At 39.8% G+C, this 26,143-nt stretch overlaps 1 protein-coding gene and 1 pseudogene across 1 annotated transcript in view; one reads left to right on the top strand and one right to left on the bottom strand.

Annotated features, from left to right (window-relative positions):
- Positions 1-26,143, top strand: part of CNNM2 (cyclin and CBS domain divalent metal cation transport mediator 2) — a gene marked incomplete at its 5' end in the record, with an annotated part of 182,471 nt that overhangs the window by 61,422 nt on the left and 94,906 nt on the right. The gene's annotated exons all lie outside the window — the stretch shown is intronic.
- On the bottom strand, positions 9,395-10,369 carry LOC105002662 (annotated as a pseudogene).

The raw sequence follows: 26,143 nt of genomic DNA, 5'->3' as shown, positions 1-26,143 counted from the left end.
GGCATCACTGACTCGATGGACGTGAGTCTGAGTGAACTCCGGGAGTTGGTGATGGACAGGGAGGCCTTGTGTGCTGCGATTCATGGGGTCGCAAAGAGTCGGACACGACTGAGGGACTGAACTGAACTGAACCAACTGATGAGAGGCCTCAGACTTTGTATCATCCGTCACCTTGGAAACCCATAGTTTCTTATGCCTGCTGAACTGGGTCTGAGTCCTGGACGTTATTCTGCGCTTGTCCTGATTCACTCACCTGAAGTGTTCAGTGCCTGTTTTGGTTTATAGGACACAGATTAGCTGTGAAGTTCCAGCTGCCCTGTTTTACTTGGAAAAAGTCCTCATGTCTTGCCACTGAAACCTAAAGATGACAAAAATGGTGCATTTGCTTTAGATTTGAGTGTGGGTAGCTCAGATGGTAAAGCGTCTGTCTACAATGTGGGAGACCCAGGTTTGAGCCCTAGGTTGGGAAGATCCCCTGGAGAAGGAAATGGCAATCCACTCCAGTACTATTGCCTGGAAAATCCCATTGACAGAGGAGCCTGGTAGGCTACAGTCTATGGGGTCGCAAAGAGTCAGACACGACTGAGTGACTTCACTTCACTTTGAGTGTGGATAGTCCCCGTTGGCTTAGTGGATAAAAAATCTGCCTGCAGTGCTAGAGACACAGAAGACGCGGATTCGATCCCTGACTCGGAACCACAGGGTCACAAAGACACAACTGAGTGGCTAAGCACGCATGCATGCAGTGATGGTATTTTGTGAGACCTCAGAAGCCCAAACTGGACCCAATGTGAAAGTTACAAGAAGTCAGTTTTAGCCTAATTCCAGCAGAATTTCTAAGTAGAGCTGTTAGAAAGTGTTTTGAGTTGGCTCCAGATGTATAGTTACATTGGGTGATTCAGCAGAAGGTAGATAAGCAAATTGGAGAGTTTTGTTGGGCAGTGTGGGTGAGGGGCTAGATGATACACTAGTGGTGAGATTTTTGACTCAGGTGTAAATGTTCAGGTTGCAGACTAATTCAGAGAGCAGACAAGTTGACAAACCTGGCGATTTGTTAGTAAGGTGAATTTGCCAAGGGAGGGTGTACTTGAAAGAGCAGAAGCCCAGACACCAAAGCCCGTATTTAAAAGGTGAAAGCAGAAAGTGGAACTGCTGAAGGAAAACATTGAGAGGAAGAAAACTGAAATAGTTTAGAGTACAAAGGCCAAGGGGAGAGAGTTGGAAGAAGAAATAAGAGAATAACATAGAAACTGGTTTACCCTGAAGCAGTTGTCCCCGAGGTGAGTTGCATGCATAGCTAACAGATTGCAGTAGGACTCGCATGTTTATTCAAACATAAGTACATAAACACTTAAGTGAAGTCGCTCAGTCATATCCGACTCTTTTCGACCCCATAGACTGCAGCCTACCAGGCTCCTCTGTCCATGGGATTTTCCAGGCAATAGTACTGGAGTGGATTGCCATTTCCTTCTCCAGGGGATCTTCCCAACTCAGGGCTCGAACCCGGGTCTCCCGCATTGTAGACAGACACCTTTACTGTCTGAGCCACCAGGGAAGTGACTTAAGCTTATTATTGAAGGTATTTCTTAATGTACATAATGCATTAATTTAGTAATATTTGTGTATAATTAATAATATAGAAGAGACATGGTCAACATTTAACTAACAGAATATGCAGTAAAAAATGATTTGAGTCCTCTGTCCAAAAAATAAAATGCTCTAGGTCTCTTCCATGCTTGCTGCTGCTGCTAAGTCGCTTCAGTCGTGTCCGACTCTGTGCAACCCCAGAGATGGTAGCCCACCAGGCTCCCCTGTCCCTGGGATTCTCCAGGTAAGAACACTGGAATGGGTTGCCATTTCCTCCTCCAATGCATGAAAGTAAAAAGTGAAAGTGAAGTCGTTCAGTCGTGTTCGACTCTTAGCGACCCCATGGACTGCAGCCTACCAGACTCCTCTGTCCATGGAATTTTCCAGGCAAGAGTACTGGAGTGGGGTGCCATTGCCTTCTCTGCTTCCATGCTTATAGATATCCAATTTAAGTTAAATTTTTTTTTTGTTTTAAAACAATAAAATTTGCCATATTAGCCATCTTTAAACACACAGTTCTGTGGTATTAAATATATTCACATTGTTGTGTAATCATGACCTCTTTCTATCTCCATAATTCTTTTCATCTTATAAAACTGCAACTCTATACCCACTAAACAGTAACTCTCATTTTCCCCCTACCCACATCCCCTGGTAACCACCGTTCTACCTTCTTTCCTCATGATTTTTTGACTACCTGAAGTACCTCATATAAGTGGAATCAGACACTATTTGCCTTTTGGTATTTTTGGCAAATACAAAAAGGCTTAATTAGCAGAATGTCCTCAAGATTATTGCAGTGTATTGCAGAATTTCCTTCCTTTTTAGGATATTCCATTATGTATACATGCCACATTTTCTTTATCTAGTTTTCAGTCCGTGGACACTGGCTTGCTTCTTTGTTTTGGTTATTGTGAATAACACTGCTATGAATATGGGAATGAAGCCAACTCCCCCACACCCTCCTCTGGGTTTTTCTTTTTAGTACAGACCTGGCAGTGGAACTGCTGGATCAGATCGCAATTCTTCTACTAATTTTTGGAGGGACTACCAGCAGTTTTCTATAGCGCCTGGACAATTTTACTTTCTCCACGTCTTTGTCCATATTTATTTTCTGGTTTTTCAATAGTAGCCATCCCACTGGGTATGAGGTGGCATCTCATGGTAGTTTCAATTTGCTTTTCCTGAATGACTAGTAGTGTTGAACATCTTTTTGTGTACTTCATGGCCATTCATAGATCTTTAGAGAAATGTCTATTCAAGTCCTTTGCCCATTTTTAAATGGGTTTTATTGTTCGAGCTTTAGGAGTTATATATGCTGGATATTATTCCCTTATTAGATAATTTGTAAATATTTTCTCCCATACTGTGGGTTGCTGTTTTATAGTATCTTTTGATGTACAACATTTGAAATTTTCCCAGCAACCTATTTGTCTATTTTTTTCCTTTTGTTTACTATTGCCATTGGTATCATATCTAAGAAATCATTGCCCAATCCACTGTTGGGAGGCTTTTGTCCTATATTTTCTTCTAAGAGTTTTATACTTTTAGGGCTCATATTTAGGTCCTTGATCCATTTTTTGAGTTAATTTTTGTATATGGTGTTAGATAAAGATACAGCTTCATTCTCATGCATGTGGATATCCATTTTTCCCAGAAATATTTGTTGAAAAGAATATCCTTTCCCCACTGAAGTTTTGGCACCCTTATCAAAAATTATTTGTCCATATATGCAAGGATTTTATTTCTGGGCCCTCTAGTAGATTGCATTGTGTATATGTCTGTCTGTTTACTAATGCCACACTTCTTTGATTATTGTAACTTTGTGGTAAATTTTGAATTCAGGAAGTATGTCTTCCAGTTTTATTCTTTTTCAAGATTGTTTTGGCTACTTGGGGTCATTTTGAGATTCCATATGAATTTTAGGATGGGTTTTTTTGTTTTGTTTTTCCTATTTCTGCAAAAATCATGATTGGGATTTTGGTAGGGATTGCATTGAATCTATAGTAGCTTTGGGTAGTATGGACATCATAATAGTGTTAAGATTTCCAATTAATGATCTTGGGATGTTTCTATTTATGGCCTTAATTTCTTTTTATCAATATTTGTAATTATCATTGCACAAATCTTTCTATTGGCTGACTCCTAAGTATTTTATTCTTTTTGATACTATTGTGTATAGAATTGTTTCTGTGAACAGAATTGTCTTTGTAATTTTTTACCTTTTTAAATCGTTCATTGTTATATACAGAGAAATGAAACTGAATTTTTTTCTGTGTTGGCTTTTGTGTTTTGCCACTTTAATGAATTTGTTTTAATAGTTTTTTGGTATGTCTGGAATCTTTAGGATTTTCTACATATAAGATCATATCATCTGCAAAGAGAATTTTACTTCTTTTCCAATTTGGATGCCTTTCTTTTTCTAGCCTAATTGCTCTGAGTGAACCTCAAATACTGTGTTGAGCTGAAATGCTGAAAGTGGGTATCCTTGCCTTGGTCCTGATATTAGAGGAAATGCTTTCAGCCTTGAACCGTTGAAGATGATGATCTCCATGGGTTTTCACATACAGCTTTTATTATGTTGAAGTAGTTTCCTTCTGTTTGTAGTTTGAATGTTCTTATCATGAAAGGGTGTTGAATTTCTGTCAAATTCTTTTTCTGCTCAATTAAGATGATCATGTGGATATTCTTCCTTCATTCTGTTGATATGGTGTACTACCTTTTTGGTCTGTTAAACTATCCTTACATTTCAGGAATAAATCCTACTTGTTCATGGTATATAATCGTTTTAATATGCTGCTGACTTCTGTTGCATTTTGTTGAAGGTTTTGGCATCAGTGTTCATAAGGAATATTGGGCTGCAGTTTTCTTACCGTGTCCTTATCCAGCTTTGGTATCAAAGTAATGCTGGCCTCTGAGTGAGTCTGAAAATATCCCCTCCTCTTCAGTCTTTTAGAAAAGTTTGAGAACTTTTGGAGTTAGTTCTTTAAATGTTTAGTAGAATTCATCAGCCAAGCCATCAGGTCCAAGGCTTTTCTTTGGGGATTTTTGATTATTGATTCAGTCTCCTTATTGGCTATAGAAATAACCAGATTTTTTAGTTCTTCATAATTTAATCTTTGTAGCTTTTGTGGTTCTAGCAATTTGTCCCTTTCATCTAGATATGATTTGTTGGCATCCAGTTGTTCACATCTATCCCTTTTATATCTGTAGAACCAGTGCTACTGTCCCTATTTTCATTTCTGATTTTAGTAATGTGAATCTTTACAGCTTTGTCCCCACCCTCTTTGGTTGTTGATGTCACAAAACTAATGTCTTTATACATAATACACTCTAAAATGAACTTATAATTCCTTAAAAATGCACTGATCTAAAATTATATAGAAAATAAGATTTGGAGTGAGAAACCCAAATTACAGTAATACTAGCTTTTGTACTGTTTTTTTTTTTCTTTAAATGTTTTAGTCTCTTAAATCATATAGAAGAATGTAGTTACAGACCACTGTTACAATAATGCTAGGCTTCTGTAATTGTGGATACACTCAGCTTTATTGAGATTTGTATTTCTCTATAGGCTTCAAAACACTGTCTGGTGTCCTTTCATTTTACCCTGTAGGACTACTTGAGCATTTCTTGCAGGGCAGATCTGGTGGTTACATACTTTCTCGACTATTGTTTGGGGAAGTCTTGCTTTCTCCCTCACTCTTAAAGGACAGTTTTGCCAGAAACAGAGTTCTCATTTGATAATTTGTTTTCTTCACTTTGCAGTATCAGCCCATTGTCTGCTGTTATTTCTGAACTTTCTGGCAAGAAGTCTGGTAATCTTATTGAGGATCCCTTTATGTGATGGGTCACTTGTGTCTTGTGCTTTCAAGACTCTCTTGTCTTTTGAAAGTTTGATTATAATGTGTCTTGGTGTGGGTTTCTTTATGTTCTTATTTGGAGTCTACAGAGCTCCTTGGATGTCTGTAGTCTGTATTTCATTAAATCTGGGACGTTTTCAGCCACTATTTCTTCAAGTATTCTCTCTTCCCTTTCTCTCTTTTCCCTCTGTGACTTCCTCTATACTTATGTTGATCTTCTTAATGGTGTCCCACAGTTCCCTTAGGCTCTGTTGGCTTTTCTTCCATCTTTTTTCTTTTCTTTAGACTCAGTAATTTCCATTGTCTTATCTTCAAGTTCGCGGAGTCTTCTGTCTACTGAAATCTGCTTTTGAATCCTTCTAAGGAACTTTTCATTTCAGCTGTATACTTTTGAGCTCCATCCAGAACTTCCTTTTGGTTCTGTCATTTTATTGATATTTCCTTTCATTCACACTTTGTTTTCTTGGCTTTTTCCATATCTTTCTTTAGTCTGTTGGGCATCTTTAAGACATTTCCTTTGAAGTCTTTGTCTAGTGTATTAGCCATTATGTCTTTTTTAGGGACAGCATCTATTGATTTTTTTTTTTTTCTCTGAATGAGCCGTACTTTGCTGTTCCTTTGCATGCCTTATGATTTATTTTAATGGACTCTTGAGTATAATAATGTGGTAACTCTGGAAATCAGATTTTCCCTTTCCCTAGGGCTTGCTTGTTTTTCTTATTGTTTGTTTTTGATTTTAATTGTTGTACACAGTCCCTTTGCTGAGGATCAGCCTGAGATGGGAACCAAAGGTCTTCCCAGGTCTTTTCTGAGCCTTTCTCAGGGCACACATAGTCACTTTCTAATTTTTTTCATATATGCAGTTGTTTTTAAATGTCCTAGTCTTTAATGTCTGGCTCCAAAGGGGAAAAAAGTGAAGAATGAAGGGGGAGAAGGGACCTGGCCTTTCATATCCCCTGGAAGTCTTCTCAGGTACAAGGGAAGGGAACTGCAACAGGGTAGGGGAGGCACAGTGGCTGCTCACCTCTGTGATCAGAAGCAGTTATTGGCAGTCACAGCAGGGACCCCCGGTGTTTGGAGCACAGGGTCCTTCATGCCCACCCTAGTTCCCACAGGCTGTGGGCAGTGGTTCCAGGAACACATGTGCAGTTGTCTGCTAAGGGTCTGGGAGTGATGAACGGGTGGCTCCTACTGTGCTAAGAGCCAAGATTGACTGCAGTTCATCACAGTTTATCATCTTACCTTCCCCTGGAAGGTGTAAGCATTCAAGGTTCCAAAATAGTTAAATAGATTCCACCAGTGCAGTTGGCTAGGTGGGAAGACAGATTCTGGTGTGTTATACGTTGGCGACTTCTCCAGAATCCTCTCCCCCATTTAGTTTTATAATATTCACTCATCATTAGAGCAACTATACCCCAATTAAAAAAAAATCATGCTAAGCAAAAGAAGGCAGTCATAAAAGACCATATAACGTATGATCCCATTTATACAGAATGTCTAGAATACATAAATCCGTGGAGACAGAAAGAATGTAGATCAGTGGTTGCCTAGGACTGAGCTGGGGGTTGGTGGAAAATAGGGAGCGACTGCTAGCGATTGTGGGGTTTCTTTTTGGGGGGCAATGAAAAGATTTTAAAGCTAGATTCTGTGATGGTTACTTGAAGCCCTTAAACTGTACGCTTCATGTGGATGAACTTTAGGGTATGTAATTTCTAACCCAATAAAGCTGTTTTAAAAAACAAAAAAATAGTCACTTGTCAGATCTTGGCTGCGTATTTCCTTTTTGCCTAACTGTAATGGTTTATGTAATGAAGGTCTAGAAACACGTAGAAGATACCATCCTGACTCTGGCTAAGAACTCTGTCTCGTGAAGGCAGGATCTCCCTTATCTACTGCTGCCTAACAACCACTCCCAAATTTAGTGGCTTAAAACCACCACCACTTTACTGATTGCGATGCTGTAGTTCAGAAATTCATCATAGGTGGTGGTCTCTGCTCCAGTGATGTTTGCTGGGCTCACTCAAGGGGCTGCATTCACCTGGTGGCTGGAAGGTAGGAGGTGGCCTCACTCACGTGTGGCCTTTGTCCTGGTTGTCACCTGGGCCCTTCTGTCTGCATGGCCTTCTCTCCAGCAGGATAGGCTGAGCTTCTTCACGTGGTGTCTGGTTTCCTGGACAGTGGAAACTGTCAGCTTTCTTAGGCCCAGAGTTGACACAGCCGTCACTTCTGATAATTCTGTTGATTGAGTCACAGGGCAGCTCAAGTTCAGGTAGAGAGGAAACAGATTCTACCTCTTAATGGGAGGAGTAGTCCTGTGTCTGCAGGTTTAGGAGGAGTTGGGGGTACCTGTCTTTGCAGAATATCTACCACAGGAATCTTGGTAGATAGACCACCCGCAGTCACTTGACTCAATGTAGAATCAAAACAACTGAATTATACTGAAGTTCTAATTGAATGTGAGCTGTCCAGGGCATCACTTCTCCCCTTTTCGAATGCATGCTCCATGTAGGCAGGGTTTTTTATGTTTGGTTCATTGCTTTATTCCAGCTGGACAGCAGCACCTGGCTTTGACAGAGGCTCAGTAAGTATCTGTTTTGTGGTGGTGGTAACAGAAGAAGGATTGGTGTGGAGCCACTCCAATAGAGAAGCTGCTCCAAGTCTGGGAAAAGAGTAGTGGGTATGAATCAGTGTCTCAGAGGTGGGGAGACAACATTTATTCACTATTCTGCAACATGAATTGAGGCCGCCTACGCCTGATGTGAGGGGGAAGGAAGAGCCCCTCCCTTGAGGAAGGGGATCCCAATATCTCAGTGCCTGACATGCGCTAAGTCATAGACAAGAGTGGGGTCCTCCGGGGGTGATGGTGGAGGCTTCAGCATGGGTGCTTGGATGGGACTGAGCAAGGTGAGTGTGATGGAAGTGTGACTGAAACAGAGCTGAAGACACCGATAAAAAATGATGGGTATGGGATATGAGTGTGACTGAGAAAGTCCAGAGGCTTGAAAATAGTCACCTACAAGATGTATTTTTCAGATAAATGGTAAGAATCTCCCCCTCTAAGTCCTTAAACATGGGTGTTATGTGATGGAAACTAGATTTGAGTTTCTGAATTTTGGTGCAGAAATTTTTTGTCAAAGAAGGCAGGCCATTCATTATTAGGATTGGTGAATTCACTGATGGTGGTTATTCACCTTATGTAGTTTTAGAATGCTTTAGATGTTTGCAAAGAGCATTGCCAAATACATGTGCTTGGGTGAAAGGGAAAAATAAGAGCACTGGTATGTGGCAGTGTCTTGCTCCCCTTCTTCCTGAGCAAGTGATCTCGGCTCCTGTTTGTGGTGAGTGAACCAGGAAAGAAGACAGACGAGCGTTCCGAACACTGAGTTCCATTAGGTAAACAGAAGTATTTTTAAAGTCCTCTCCCTGAATCACTTCTGTCCATTCAGACAAGCAAACCCCCGTCGCTGAAGCCCAGGCAACATGTTTGGATGAACCGGGGAACTGTTCGTTATCTTTTCGGTCATCTTGAAAAACTCCTGAAGAAAAGTACTCTTCCTTCAGTGAGTAAGTTCTGTCTTATCTAAAAACGTAGCTGTGGTCTTTTTTCCTTGCCTCTTCCCCTGAGGCTGCTTCAGCAAATAATATTTTTAAATTGAGGCTGGCCTGTTGTGCCAGGGAAGAAAAAACTCTTGTGTGAGTTCCTAGTTGAAGTGAGTGATGTCTAACTACACTAAGAAGATGAAACACTTAAATGTACTTTGGGTTTTTTAAAATGTCCTCTTCACTCATTTGTTGAACTCTAGGGCTCCTAGTTCTTTGAAGGTAATTAGTATGGTAGGAAGAGTATCTTTTTTTTAAAAAAATTTTGATTTGTGGTCATGCTGCACAGCATGCTGGATCCTAGTTCCCCAAACCAGGGATCGAACCTCTGTCCCCTGCAGTGAAAGCACAGTCTTAACCACTGGACCACCAGGGACGTCCTTCGTGTCATTGCAGTCCCTTACATTTCCAGTCCCTTGGGCTTTCAGGTGGACCGGGCATAAGGCCGGTGATAGCAGTGAGGAGAGAACAAGCCCAGTTCCTAATCTAGAACACTCGTCACCAACCCTGCATACTGCGTTTCTTTTGTGTAATCTTTTTTTAGCCTGTTAGTTCATGTCTTTTGTTAACCAGTGTAAAATTACTTGTTTTCTGGTTTCTTGAAATAGCAGATCAGACCACATAGGCCACAATAGCATCTGTCAAAGTGACTGGCCATAAAAGCCAGCATCCACATTCATCTGAAGGGCACTCCCTCGGAAGGTGGCTTATTTTTACCATTCTCATCTACCTTACGGTATTTTGGGACAGCCAGCTTAACCTTCTTTCCCTCATTCTTTTTGGAGTGGTGTAAGATTCTCTCTTAGCACCACCACACAAGATGAAGAGTGGCCTCCTTTGGATGTTGAAGTCAGAGTCCGTCTTCCAGTTGCTTGCCAGCAAAGAGAAGTCTCTGATCAGAAGGAAATTCCTTATCCTAGATCCTGGTCTTTACATTTTCTGTTGTATCCGGGGGTTCAACCTCCAGAGTGATGGTCATCACGGTAACCTGCATCTTGGCTGCTGTTCCTTGGTGGATGGTGGATTTAGTGTAACCTCGATCCTCTTTCTGACCTGTCCACTTTTTGAATTGTGAGGTGTGAGAGGAGTGTCTTCATCCCTTCCTTAATGTGCAGTGCCTTGATTGGTTGTTTGAGGGGGTGGACTTTTGAAGATCTTTGCAGAAATGTACTATATTGTTTCTTTTACCCCATCCTCCAACCAAACGGAGAGGTTTCCTTATTGTTGGAGAGTGAGAAGAGATCTCTAAGACTGAGACCTGTCAGGAAGGAAGAACTCTCCCTCTACCCTTTTAGGTTCTTCTGGCTAGGCTAGGAATTAAATTGACATGAGTCAGATCAACAAAAGAAACTAAAACTTTTAAAATTTATTTTTAAAATTAAAGGATAATTGTTTTACAGAATTGTCTTGGTTTCTTCTAAACATCAACATGAATCAGTCATAGGCATACATATGTATATGTATCCCCTCCCTCTTGAACCCCCCTCCCACCTTCCTTCCCACGCCTCTAGGTTGCTATGGATCCCCAGTTTGAGTTCCTTGAGTTGTGCAGCAAATTCCCACTGGCTATCTATTTTACACATGATAATGTAAATTTCCATGTTTGGAAAAACTAAAATTTAATTTTGGATTGCCAGATGGGTTGAGGATATGGAGGGGAGAGAAATAGGTAAGGGATATTAACAGGTACAAACTTTCAGTTGCAAAATAAATGAGTCACAGTCATGAAATGTACGATATGGGATATAATCAATAATTATGTAGTATCCTTGTATGGTGATAGGTCATAATGACTTATTGTAGTAATCCTTTTGAAATGTTTAGAATTATCAAATCACTGTTGTGTAATAGGAACTAACATTTAATAATAGGTTAACTATATTTCAAGAATAAACCACAGATCAAATTTGTGGTTACTGGAGGTGGAGGGGAGAAGGAAGAGGAATTGGATGAAGGCAATGAAAAAGTAGAAACTTCCAGTTATCAGAAAAAGAAGTCCTAAGGAACCTGATTAAACTTAAAAGCTTTTTGCACAGCAAAGGAAACTATAAGCAAGATGAAAAGACAACCCTCAGAATGGGAGAAAATAGCAAATGAGATAACTGACAAAGGATTAATTTCCAAAATATACAAGCAGCTCAGACAACTCAATACCAGAAAAACGAACAACCCAATCAAAAAGTGGGGAGAAGACCTAAAGAAGACATTTCTCCAAAAAAGGCATATAGATGGCTAACAAGCACATGAAAAGATGCTCAACATCACTCATTATTAGGGAAATGCAAATCAAAACTACAATGAGATACTACCTTACACCGGTCAGAATGGCCATCATCTAAAGGTATATAAACAATAAATGCTGGAGAGGGTGTGGAGAAAGGGGAATGCTTTTTCACTGTTGGTGGGAATGTAAATTGATACAGCTACTATGGAAGATGATATGGAGATTCCTTAAAAAAACGAGGAATAAAACTACCATATGACCCAGCAATCCCAGTGCTAGGCATATACCCTGAGAAAACCAAAATTGAAAGAGACACATGTATCCCATTGTTCATTGCAGGACTATTATTCATAATAGCTAGATACATGGGAAAGAGACATGTATCCCATTGTTCATTGCAGGACTATTATTTATAATAGCTAGAACATGGAAGCAACCTAGATGTCCACTGACAGATGAATGGATAAAGAAGTTGTGGTACATATTTCACAATGGAACAGTACTCAGCCATAAAAAGGAATGCCTTTAGTTCAGTTCTAATGAGGTGAATGAACCTAGAACCTATTAAACAGAGTGAAGTAAGTCAGAAAGAGAAAGATAAATACATATTCTAACGCATATGTACGGAATCTAGAAAAATGGTACTGAAGAATTTATTTACAGGGCAGCAGCAGTGGAGAAACAGACATAGAGAATGAACTTCTGGACGTGGAGAGAGGGGAGGAGAGGGTGAGATGTATGGAAAGAGTAACATGGAAACTTACATTACCATATGTAAACTAGATAGCCAATGGGAATTTGCTGTATGGCTCAGGAAACTCAAACAGTGGGTCCGTATCAACCTAGAAGGGTGGGATGGGGAGGGAGGTTCAAAAGGGAGGGGCCATATGTATACCTATGGCTGATTCATGTTGAAGTTTGACAGAAAACAGCAAAGTTCTGTAAAGTAATTATCCTTCAATTAAAAAAAGAAGTCCTAGGGATGTGACAGTTAATACTGTGTTACATATGAAAGTTGTTAGGATTTACTACCAAGAATTTTCATCATAAGGAAAAACTTTTTGTATCTATATGAGATGTATCTATATGGATGTTTACTAATTATAACAAGATTAGTAAACATTCATCATCTCATGGATATTTTGTGATGATCATTTCATGATGTCAAATTATAATACTATACATCTTAAACTTATGCACTGCTGATGTATGTCAAGTATATATCATAAAATTGGAAGAAAAGTATTTGTTACATATGAAAATTGCATATATGTGAGAGGGTCAGCGTCCCTATATATGTGAGCGGTTGAGAGACAGAAAGGTAAAATGAAGTACACATGCCATCCTGAACTAAGAAATGGGGTAAGGTGCTGGGCTGGGGCCTCAAAAATTGTGGTCCTAGGAAATTTGTCATTTTCAATGAGTGTGTTCTCTCTATTCTTCTCTCTCATGAAATCCTTTCTAGCTAAAATGAGATAGAGATAATTGGAGGAAATAAGACATTGATTAAAATGGATACTTTTATTAATTATTTTGGATTGCCTTCTTTTTAAATTGTGGTATATGATCTCAGGATTTGAACTGTGACGTCTGATTTTCTCCCATTACGGTGATCTCCCACTTTTCGTCATTGGTTTGCTTAGCTCTTAGAATTTTGATTACTTTGTTTCTTAGTTTCCATCATATGTTAAAAAGCCATACTAACTTTAAAAATATTTGAGGGAGTAGAGGGAAGGCCAGTCTAAACTAACTAGCTTAAAATTATAAACACAGTATTTTTCTCTTTTTAACTGCTTTAAAATTTTTTACATATCCAGTATATTTTACTCTTTTAAGGTTCTCATTAATTATCTATTTTATAATAGTGTCAACACTGTATATATGTCAATCTCAGTCTCCCAATTTGCCTCGCCCCACCCTCCCCTTACCCCTTGGTATCCATACGTTTGTTTTTTGTCTCTATCTCTATTTCTGCTTTGTAAATTGTCTATACATGTTTTCAGATTCCACATATATGCATGGGATAATATGTGATATTTGTTTTTCTCTTTCTGACTTCACTCTGTATTAGTCTCTCTTTTCAACTGTGTCTCTACAAATGACCCAGTTTCGTTCCTTTTTCTGACTAGTGTTCCACTGTGTTTATGGACCACATCTTCTTTATCCATTCCTCTGTTGATGGACATTTAGATTGTTTCCATGTCCTGGCTCTTGTAAATAGTGCGGCAGTGAATGTTGGAGTGCGTGTGTCTTTTTGAATTAAGCTTTTCTCTGGGAATATGCCCAGTAGTGGGATTGCTGGGTCGCATGGCAGTTCCATTTTTAGTTCTATAAGGAGCCTCCATAGTGTTCTGCATAGTGGATTTATCAGTTTATGTTCCCACTAGCAGTAGGAAGATTCCGTTTCCTCCACACCCTCTCCATCATTTACCGTGTGTGGACTTTGGGATGATGGCCATTCTGACCAGTGTGAGCTGATACTTCATTGTAGTTTTGATTTACATTTCTCTAATAATGAATGATGTTGAGTGTCTTTCCATGTGTTTGGCCATCTGTATGTCTTCTTTGGAGAAATGTCTGTTTATGTCTTCCACCCATTTTTTGATTAGGCTGTTTTTTTGATATGGAGATGCATGAGCTGTTTGTTTATTTGGAGATTAATCCTTTGTCACTTGCTTTGCTAAACAGTATTTTTCAAGGAATGTATATTATCATTTGTGTGTATATGTGTATATCAGTTCAGTTGCTCAGTCGTGTCCGACTCTTTGTGACCCCATGGACTGTAGCACGCCAGGCTTTCCTGTCCATCACCAACTCCCGGAGCCTACTCAAACTCATATCCATTGCATTGGTGATGCTGTCCAACCAGCTTATCCTCTGTTGTCCCCTTCTCCCACCTTCAATCTTTCCCAGCATCAGGGTCTTTTCAAATGAGTCAGATCTTCGCATCAGGTGACCAAAGGATTGGAGTTTCAGCTTCAGCATGAGTCCTTCCAATGAATATGCAGGACCGATCTCCTTTAGGATGGACTGGTTGGATCTCCTTGCTGTCCAAGGGACTCTCAAGAGTCTTCTCCAACACCACAGTTCAAAAGCATCAATTCTTCGGTACTCAGCTTTCTTTACAGTCCAACTCTCAAATCCGTACATGACTACTGGAAAAACCATAACTTTGACTAGATGGACCTTTGTTGGTAAAGTAGTGTCTCTGCTTTTTAATATTCTGTCTAGGTTGGTCATAGCTTTTCCTCCAAGGAGTAAGCATCTTTTAATTTCATATAAATAATTATTTATATATGTATGTGTAAAATGTAAACCACATGTTACCTTGCATGATCTTTAAGGAATTTTCAGTTACCTGAGTCTTAATTTTGCATGTATATAGGTATGTTTAAGTGCTTGAGGCTACTTTGAAAGAGTTCTTAGTAGTTTAACCAGTAGTAACCCTTAAGGTCTTGGATGTGCTCTTAGTAAACTTTTTTTTTTTAATTCTCATAGCCAGGGTGAGAGTCCATTTAGCTCAGTTGTATGAGTGATTATATTATTAAGTAGAGTGGCACTACTAGGGCTTCAGGAGACTCTCTAGTGCTCTCCATATACATGTGCATTTGCATGACTATTACATCCACTACACACGCTGATGTATATGTGCACATGTATTACAGTCCCTGAGCACACCATGTATTGTGGGCAATTGGAGGACATGATCTTTGGGTATAAACTGAGGGCAGGAAGCATGGCCCTTGGCATTCTTCTTCTGTGTAAACGTATCTGCCAAAGACTTTGCTTGGTGCCTGTCTTAGTTGGGGGTAGCCTTTATGAGAAGCAGCTCCAGTCCTTTCTGCCTTCTGTCTGGGTGCTGATGAATGGGAGGGGAGGCTGTGCTGGGGGAAGGCTGGGAGGCTGAGCTGTGCACAGTCGGCCTTCTTGTGAGTGGGGGTGTGACTCCTTGCCTGTTCCTGATTCTCTTGCTGCCACAGCATAAGCTCAGTATTTAAGAGCACAGGTTTTGGTGTCAGCCCTAGATTTGAACCTTGGCACTCTCATTTTCCAGCTGTGGGATCTGTCTTGAACAAATCTAGTTAATCTCTCCAAGCTTCATTTTCCTGATCTAGAAAACGGGAATCATAATTAAACCCTCACCAGTACATTTACTCAAGGATGGATTTTCAATAGTGGAAGATGGGGAATCTACGTGTCCCCCATCCTTGTATGCAGCCAACTGGTAGATACAAAGTATTCAAACAATTTCTGGAAAGTTCTGAAAACCAAACCTTGAATTTGCTGTATATGCCAGCAACTATTTACATAGTATTTATATTGTATTTACATCTGTTTGCATAGCATTTACATGTTGTGTGTTTGTGTGAAAGTTGCTCAGTTGTGTCCAGCTCTTTGTGACCCCATGGACTGTAGCCTGTCAGGCTCCTCTGTCCATGGAATTCTCCAGGCAAGGATACTGGAGAAGGCTCTTCCCAATCCAGGGATTGAACTCAGGTCTCTGGTATTGCTGGCAGATTCTTTACCATCTGAGCCACCAATGTTATATAAGTAGTTGTAAATATAATGCAAATACTGTGTAAATAGTTGCCTATGAGGGAGATTGAAGTTTTGTTATTTTATTTTGCCATTTTTTCCCCTGAAATCTTTGATCCACAGTTAGTTTAATTCAGATGTGGAACCCACAGATGGAGAGGACTAGCTGTATTATATTGAGGAATTTTGAGTATATAGGTTTGTTAGGAAGGGATATTGGTCTATAGTTTTCCTTCAGTGTTTCTCTTTGGAATCGCATTAGTGCTGGTCTCATAGAATGGGAAGTGTGCCTTCCTCTTATATTTTCTGTAGTGAAAAGTGAAAGTGAAAGTTATTCAGTTGTGTCCAACTCTTTGTGACCCCATGGACTATACAGGAATTCTCCAGGCCAGAATGCTGGAGTGGGTAGCCTTTCCCTTCTCCAAAGGATCTTCCCAACCCAGGGATCGAATCCAGGTCTCCCACATTGCAGGGAGATTCTTTACCAGCTGAGCCACAAGGGAAGCCCATTTTCTGTAGAGACTATATATATTTAGCATTACTTCTTTTTTAGATGTTTGGTAGAAGGAAATGGCAACCCACTCCAGTATTCTTGCCTAGAGAATCCCATGGACAGAGGAGCCTGGCAGGCTACATACAGTCCATGGGGTCGCAACAGTCAGACATGACTTCACGACTAAAGAGGGAGAGAGAATTTACCAGTGAAATCATAGGGGCCTGGAGAATTTTTCCCCAGAAGATTTTTTTTTTTAAACTGAAGTATAGTTGCTCTACAATATTTTATGAGTTACAGATGTATACCACAGTGATTCACAGTTTGTAAAGGTTATACTGCATTTATAGTTACTGTAAAATAGTGGCTCTAATCCCTGTGTTGTACAGTATATCCTTGTAACTCACCTAATAGTTCGTACTCTTAATTCCCTCCTCCATTATTGGCCCTTCTCTCCTACCCTCTCCCCACTGTTAACCACTGGTTTGTTCTCTGCATCTGTGAAATGATAGGCAAAAGGTTTTTTGTCTATAGTTAAATTTTGTTCAATGTTTGAGTTCTCCCTTTCACCTTGGATAAGTTTTGATGGCTTGGAGTTTTTAAGGAATTGGCCCATTTACCTAAATTGTTGAATTTGTGTTGTAGCATTGTTTGCAGTGTTCTCTTCTTTTAATGCCTGTATTGAAATTCCCTCCTTTCATTCCTGACAAAAATTCGTGTTGTCTGTTTTTTTCTTTGTTATTCTTGCTAGAGATTTATCAATTTTGTAGACTTAAAAAACACACCAAAAAACAGAAGTTTGGTTTTACCTGTTTAAGTGGTTAGAACAGTAGTGCCTTTACCTTTTTTTCATCTTCCCTCTTATAATTCCAACTTGTGGTATCTTTTTACTTTTTGTTTTTAAAAGTAAAGGACTTCATCAAAGCTGGTGAGATTTTTATTCCATTCTGTAATGTAACTGCAATTTAGATGTCTTTGCTTTGTATATAGGTTGAATCTATAAATCACTTACATTATTATGAAAACATAAATACTGTTCACTTCTCATCCTAGCACTGTATCCTGATTACCTTTCCTTTCTTATGTGGTCTTTTTTCTAAAATGTCATTCTTTCTTGACATACTCCCTGATTATGATGGAACATATCCTTAAGAACCACCTTATTGAAAAATGTGAAGGAAGTACACTTTTTGAGTCCTTTTATTCCCTCTGTACATATAATGGCTGGTTGGGTTGGGTGTTTTCCCTGAGAATTCTGATGGATTGTTATACTATCTGTTAGCGTCCAGTCTCAGTGATGAGGAGGCCAGTCCAATCCCAATGCTTGTTCCTGTGTAGAGGTCTGATTTTATATGTGATCTTTGAGAGATTGCAATGATACATCTTGACATAAACCTTTTAAAATTTGTTGTTTTGGCCATTGGTAGGCCATTTTAGTTTGAAGATGCATGTTCTTTGCAAATACTACTTGGCTAGTTTTTCCTGTTTTCTTGATTTTCTTTCTGAAATTCGTAACTGGAGACTTATTGATTGCCATGTAGCAAACTACCCCAAATGTTAGTGGTTTAACGTTTAAAAAGTCGTTTTATCACACGCACAGATAGATTCTGTGGATCTCAGACAGGGCATAACAGGGATGGCTTGCTCTGTTCTCTGAAATCTAGGGTTTCAGCTAAGAAGCAGCAGCTGGCGGGCAGAATCAGCTGGAGACTTCTTCACTCCCATGTCTAGTGCTCACACTTGAAAATGCTGCTCAGCTGAAACTCCTGGCCAGAGCATTTCTGCATGGCTTTTCTATTGACTTGAATGTGTATGCATGATGGCTGTGTTCTGAGAGGAAGAGTTTGCCCAGGGAACTTTTTGGAGATGACCTGTCCAGAGATGAAATATCCCAATAGAACATGAGGACGCTACTGGGTTGCTTCTGACCTGGTTCCAGAAATTGCTTCACTTCTCATTTTTTGGTTTCCGATGAGTCAGAGCCAACCAGACCCAAGGGGAGGGGAATTAGACCCCATATTACTCCACTACAAAAGAGATAAATATGGTAAAGTGCTGGATTTCTAATCTAAATATATGGGAAAATAATGCCTTTGTCTGAATATTGAAACATTTAAATTTCGATAATACCTCCTGCTGAGTCCTTGTTCCTGAGGAGTATTTTCTAGTTGTAGAGCTCTCTCGTGAAAACAACAGTTAGTTAAGTATAAAGAAACAGAATGACCAAATGATCTATTTAGAATAAGCGTCAAAGTAAGGTAGTAGGAGACCTGGGTTTGATCTCTGGGTTGGGAAGATCCTGTGGAGAAGGAAAGGTTACCCACTCTGGTATTCTGGCCTGGAGAATTCCATGGGCTATATAGTCCATGGGGTGGCAAAGAGTCAGACACAACTGAATGACTTTCACTTCAAGGTAGTAGGAAGAAAGAGAAAGTAGAAGTAAAAATGAGGCTGAGCATTTGCTAAGGAATGCTGTAGGGGAAGTGATCTGGAGGGCTGCAGTAGCAGTAGGCGCGCAGATCAAAGGGAAGCAGGTTGTGCTCACAAACCCTGCTAGGAACCTGGAGAGCTGATGCTTCAGTTAAGGAACATTGTACCATATTCTCCCAGTAGCTTGTTATTACCAAGGCAAATCCAGGTTACTTCATGCCAGTGGAGGTCCAGGGGAAAGGAATGACTAGATCTCAGGTTACTTTGATATATGTTTGTTCATTTTAAAGCCAAATACTTGAGTAGCTCAAATGGTAAAGAATCTACTTGCAATGTGGGAGACCCAGGTTTGATCCCTGGGTTGGGAGGATCCCCTGGAGAAGGGCATGGCAACTCACTCCAATATTCTTGCGTGGAAAACCCACGGACAGAGGAGCCTGGCAGACTACAGTCCATGGTGTTGCAAAATGTCGGACATGCCTGAGCGACTAACGTAATATTGCTTAAAGAGAGAAGTCTTTGTCGCCCGCGTAAAAAACCTCACTGAACGGTGGGAAATGTAGATGAAATAAATCCTTTTTTCAAAGTAAGGAGAATGAGTGTATTCATTATAGTAAATAGTTTATCTGATCATTTACAATTAATCCATTGATATTTTCTATATACCCAAGTAGAAGGTAAAGAGTTTTCTGTTTGAATTTGAAATACCATTGAAGAAATATGTACAGACACTCTGAAATACAGCAAGTGCATGACTTGAATGCCCTTGTGTGAACATTCCTATGCTGTGCTGATGGGCAGTCTTCAGTTTTGTTATTTTCTTGCCACATGGTCACAGTCACCAGAAGGGTTAAAGAAGAAAAGTTGCATTCCTAAAGTTTCAACTTCCTTTCGTTTTTCCTGTGAAGGAAATATTATTTCTGTCTTTTCTCCAATCAACTGCTATTGTATTTCTTTACTTCTTCTTTCTATGTTTTTCTTTCAATTGACATTATAGACTTTGAGGACCTTAAAGAATTAATTTAAATGACTGTGAAGGGGGACAAAAGTCACAGTATTTTTAAAAGACCTTGAAAAATGCCTTTGCTTAGTATTAAAAATAATGTTCTGTGTTATCACGGTTAGGTAACTAGAATATCATAGTTCAGTTCACTTCAGTCACTCAGTTGTGTCCAACTCTTTGTGACCCCATGGACCTCAGCATGCAGGCCTCCTTGTCCATCACCAATTCCCAGAGTTCACCCAAACTCATGTCCATTGAGTCGGTGATGCCATCCAACCATCTCATCCTCTGTCGTCCCCTTCTGCCTGCAATCTTTCTCAGCATCAGGGTCTTTTCAGATGAGTCAGCTCTTCACACCAGGTGGCCAAAGTATTGGAATTTCAGCATCAGTCCTTCCAATGAAAACTCAGGGCTGATCTCCTTTAGGATGGACTGGTTGGATCTCCTTGCAGTCCAAAGGACTCTCAAGAGTCTTCTCCAACACCACAGTTCAAAAGCATCAATTCTTCGGTGCTCAGCTTTCTTCACAGTCCAACTCTCACATCCATATGTGACTACTGGAAAAACCATAGCCTTGACTAGAAGGACCTTTGTTGGCAAAGTAATGTCTCTGCTTTTTAATATGCTGTCTAGGTTGGTCATAACTTTCCTTCCAAGGAGTAAGCATCTTTTAATTTCATGGCTGCAGTCATCATCTGCAGTGATTTTGGAGCCCCCAAAAATAAAGTCAGCCACTGTTTCCACTATTTCCCCATCTATTTCCCATGAAGTGATGGGACCGGATGCCATGATCTTCGTTTTCTGAATGTTGAGCTGTAAGCCAACTTTTTCACTCTCCTCTTTCACTTTCATCAAGAGGCTCTTTAGTTCTTCTTTCCTTTCTGCCGTAAGTGTGGTATCATCTGCGTATCTGAGGTTATTGCTCTCTTTCCCGGCAATCTTGATTCCAGCTTGTGCTTCATCCAGGCCAGCGTTTCTCATGATGTATGCTGCATATACGTTAAATAAGCAGGGTGACAATTCCTGTTTGGAACCAGATTTTCCATGTCCAGTTCTAACTGTTGCTTCCTGGCCTGCATACAGATATCTCAAGAGGCAGGTCAGGTAGTCTGATATTCCCATCTCCTTAAGAATTTTCCACAGTTTGTGGTGATCCACACAGTCAAAAGCTTTGGCATAGTCAATAAAGCAGAAGTAGATGTTTTTCTGGAACTCTCTTGCTTTTTCAATGATCCAGCAGATGTTGGCAATTTGATCTCTGGTTCCTCTGCCTTTTCTAAAACCAGCTTGAACATCTGGAAGTTCATGGTTCATGTATTGCTGAAGCCTGGCTTGGAGAATTTTGAGCATCACTTTATTAGCGTGTGAGATGAGTGCAATTGTATGGTAGTTTGAGCATTCTTTGGCATTGCCTTTCTTTGGGATTGGAATGAAAACTGACCTTTTCCAGTCCGGTGGCCCCTGCTGAGTTTTCCAAATGTGCTGGCATATTGAGTGCAGCACTTTCACAGCATCATCTTTTAGGATTTGAAATAGCTCAGCTGGAATGCCATCACTTCCACTAGCTTTGTTGTGATGCTTCCTAAGGCCCACTTGACTTCACATTTCAGGATTTCTGGCCCTATCTGATTGATCACACCATCGTGGTTATCTGGGTCAGGAAGATCTTTTTTGTACAGTTCTTCTGTGTATTCTTGCCACCTCTTCTTAATATCTTCTGCTTCTGTTAGGTCCATACCAATTCTGTCCTTTATTGAGCCCATCATAGTTAGGTAGCTAGAATAGTCCACAAAAGTTTGTTGACTGTATTATTGCTGAGTCCAATACTGTATTTAAGTGGTAGATTTTAGCAACTCTTTAATTTTTAAATAGGTTTTTTTTAAGTTTTTTTTTTTTTTTTGCCACATGACATGTGGATCTTAGCTCCCTAAACAGGGATCTAACCTGTGTCCCCTATAGTGGGAGTACAGAGTTCTAACCACTGGACCACCAGGGAAGCCTCTCCCATAAACAGCTTTCTATGAAAAAAATCTTACAACAACTTACGACCTTATTTCTATGGGAGATTTTATTTCTGATTTAGAAACATAATACAACCTGCTATAATTTAGATATTGAGTGTATGTAAAAGTTTGTTTCAAATTCTGATGAATAAATATACTGGAAACACAGATGTAAAGTCTAGTGTTTTGGTTTTAATATTTATGTATACAGCAGCATTCTAAAGTGTTAAGTTCCACAGGCTATAGACCAGCTATATTTAAGTTGTCTGTTTAAATATTTGTAAAGTGTAATTTCTATGGAAAAGCAGTTCAGGAAAAAGACCCATAGAGTATAGGTTAAAAGTACTGTTATGTGATAGAATATGAAGGTTCTAATCAATGTAATGTATTTTATTCAGAGATAAAACTGCAATGGATATATCTACTTCTATCTTCTTGGCAGTCCCATTAGATTTCTAACGTGATTTCATTTCCTCCCTCTTAACAAATGACCAAGTATGTAGTAATATATAGCAACTCAAGGAATGAAAACACTGAAAGGATAAAAGGATAAACTGATGTTACCTCTGGACTTATGAAGGTTTAGAACAGATATCTCCTTGAGCATATAAAGTCATACATTTAGCATGACTTGCACTACACAGGACATATCCCATGTTGATAGCCTTATGTCAGCATTCAGGTTTTATTTCTTCCCCCTGTTTCTGGATATCTTTAAGTTAGAGAGTTTGTAAAATCTATTTTGATGCTGCATAAAATGGTACCTACCTAGGTGGCTTTTATAGAAACATTTTCATGAGTAATTATCTCCTGCTTTGTAAAAGCGGGATGAGTTACTTATTTATACTGGCTTTCTTATTCACAGTGCAAATATGACTTCAGGTGGGGTGGGAACTCATGAGATGCATACTTCTTATATTTGCAGAGTAGATTTACCAGCCTCTAGAGGAAGGAAGTCCCTCAGGACTCTCTTTAGTGTAATAGCAAAGGAAATTAGAATGGCCTGGCTAAGCACATCAATATGCATAATTGACAAGTTACTCAATACTCCTAAAGATAAGTACTTTCCACTCTTTTCTTTTCGCTATCAAATGTAACCGTATGTATTATTCCTAGGCTACTGTTTTGTTCTAGAAATTAACATGTATCCTTAATGTGTATATGCTAATTAAGAGTGGACAGCTTCATGGAACTTGAAAAAATACTGTGGTGCCTCTAGGCAGGATGGTCTTTAAAATATCAATGTGTTGGTGATAGGTGATATATATAATCTCCAGCCCCTACAAGGATAAGGTAGGTGTCCAGGTTGGAAAGGAAGAAGTAAAACTATGTTTGCAGATGACATGATCTTGTATATATTTATAGAAATTCCTAAGGTATCCAGTATAGAACTATAAGAATTAGTGAGTGAGTTCACCTGGATATCAGGGAGGGTAGCAATAGTATAGGAAAGTCATTTGTATTTTTATGCATTTACAATGAACAACAATGAGATTAAGACATTTCTATTTATAGTCAGAATACTTAGGAATCTATTTACAAAACAATTGCAAAACTTGTTCTGTGCAAACGACAAAAAGTTGTTGAATGTCCAGAATAGGAAAATCTGTAGAGACAGAAAGTGACTTAGTGCTTGCCTAATGATGAGGGTACCGCAGATGGTGACTGCAGCCATGAAATTAAAAGATGCTTACTCCTTGGAAGGAAAGTTATGACCAACCTAGATTGCATATTCAAAAGCAGAGACATTACTTTGCCAACAAAGGTCTGTCTAGTCAAGGCTATGGTTTTTCCTGTGGTCACGTATGGATGTGAGAGTTGGACTGTGAAGAAAGCTGAGCGCCGAAGAATTGATGCTTTTGAACTGTGGTGTTGGAGAAGACTCATGAGAGTCCCTTGGACTACAAGGAGATCCAACCAGTCCATTCTGAAAGAGATCAGCCCTGGGTGTTCTTTGGAAGGAATGATGCTAAAGCTGAAACTCCAGTACTTTGGCCACCTCATGCAAAGAGTTGACTCATTGGAAAAGACTCTGATGCTGGGAGGGACTGCGGGCAGGAGGAGAAGGGGACGACAGAGGATGAGATGGCTGGATGGCATCACTGACTCAATGGACGTGAGTCTGAGTGAACTCCAGGAGTTGGTGATGGACAGGGAGACCTGGCGTGCTGCGATTCATGGGATCACAAAGAGTCGGACACGACTGAGCGACTGAACTGAACTGAAGGGATTGGGAGACATGAGAGTGACTGCTGGTTGGAATGGATTTCTTCTGGGAGTGATGAAAAGGTTCTGCCATTTTAGATATTGGTGCATGCATGCTGTTTCTTCAGCTGTGTCTGACTCTTTGTGATGCCATGCAGTGCAGCTCCCCGGGCTCCTCTGTCCATGGGATTCTCCAGGCAGGAATACTGGAGTGGGTTGCCACACTCTCTTCCAGGGGATCTTCCCGAGCCAGGGATTGAACCTGTATCTCCTCTGTCTCCTGCATTGGCAGGCAGGTTCTTTACCTCTAGCACCACCTGAGATAGTGGTGATGGTCATACAACTCTCGAATATCCTGAAAACCATTGAATTGTATACTTTGGGTGAAAGATACGGCCCGTGAATTATATGTTATAGAGGTTTTTAAACAAAGGGGAGGGAGATAAAGTAAACTTTAAAATATTGACACGAAAAGGTATCTATAGCTTGACAATGTAAAAGTAATATATACTCCTAGTTAAAAAATTTTTCCAACACCACAGAGCTTAACTTGAGGCATTGAAATTTTGCCTGTATTTATCTTCTTTGCCTAAACTAGCTGGATTCCTGTTTTCTTTAGAACTCTGATGCTGGGAGGGATTGGGGGCAGGAGGAGAAGGGGGTGACAGAGGATGAGACGGCTGGATGGCATCACCGACTCAATGGACGTGAGTCTGAGTGAACTCCAGGAGTTGGTGATGGACAGGGAGACCTGGCGTGCTGCGATTCATGGGATCACAAAGAGTCGGACACGACTGAGTGCCTGAACTGAACTGAACTGAACTGTGTGTAAGCGCCATAAATTAGCTTTTAGAACTACAACGTTTTTGTTCACTTATAGTAAGAATTATTTAATTTTTGAATGGTTTCTCAGAGTCACTGAAACCCTTGGGAAGTCATTGCTAGGAATAATCTCCCCATCTTCCTCCAAAAAATTTGTAAAATAATTTACTAAATTAGTGTCCTTAGTGGTAGAAAATAAGAAATAAGAAGCTCAGAAGAGTAAACAAAAGAATGCAACCATTGTAAGCCTCTCCCAGAGGAAAAAATTTTTTAAATTTTGGTGTCTGTCCTTTCAGAACTTAAAAAAACAAAAGGCAGACTTATTGAGAGAGAATTCATTTTCTATATAGGTGACCCATTTAATCTTCTGGCACTTTTTAAAGAACTTTTTAAAAAGTACAATATATATACAGAAAGTATACAAAATGCATGTATATATACAGTTTGATGGATTTTCCCATCCATGTAAAACTGCATCTCATGAAATAGTAACTAAGAGAGAGTAATGTTCCCGGGTCACCTAAAGGTAATAACTGCTGCCTTCAGAATGCATAGTTTTTCCTGTTTTTGTACATCATGTAAATTAAAACATACAGGATGTATTCTCTTGGTCTGCTTTGTTTATATAGCTATATATTTGTGAATTATAGTTAGAGTGTTTCTTCTCATTTTTTGGTGATTATCCCACAACTGATTCTTTCCATTGTCTGGCCTTGGGGTAATTTTTGGTTTTGGCTATTAATATTATTAATACTTTTTTTAATGTCTCTTGGTGGACATCTGTCTGCATTTCTGATCAGTTCAGTCACTCAGTCATGTCTAACTCTTTGCGACCTCATGGACTGCAGCACGCCAGGCTTCCCTGTCCTTCACCATCTCCAGCGCTTGCTCAGACTCATGTCTGAGTGATTGAACAGGTGATGCCATCCAACCATCTCATCCTCTGTTGTCCCCTTCTACTCTTGCCTTCAATCTTTCCCAGCATCAGTGTGTTTTCAGTGAGTCAGCTCTTCTCATTAGGTGGCCAAAGTATTGGAGTTTTCAGCTTCAGCATCAGTCCTTGCAATGAATATTCAGGGTTAATTTCCTTTAGGATTGACTGGTTTGATCTTGCAGTCCAAGGGACTCTCAAGAGTCTCCTCCAACACCACAGTTCAAAAGCATCAATTCTTTGGTGCTCAGCTTTCTTTGTGGTCCAACTCTCACATCCATACATGACTACTGGAAAAAACATAGCTTTGACTAGTCGGACCTTTGTTGGCAAAGTAATGTCTCTGCTTTTTAATGTTCTGTCTAGGTTGGTCATAGCTTTTCTTCCAACGAGCAAGCGTCTTTTAATTTCATGGCTGCAGTCACCATCTGCAGTGATTTTGGAGC

This window comes from Bison bison, unplaced genomic scaffold, assembly GCF_000754665.1.
Source record: "Bison bison bison isolate TAMUID 2011002044 unplaced genomic scaffold, Bison_UMD1.0 scf7180017864456, whole genome shotgun sequence".
NCBI lineage: Eukaryota > Metazoa > Chordata > Mammalia > Artiodactyla > Bovidae > Bison > Bison bison.
Note: the sequence above shows the minus strand (reverse complement) of the source record. Positions and strands in the feature narration are given on the sequence as shown.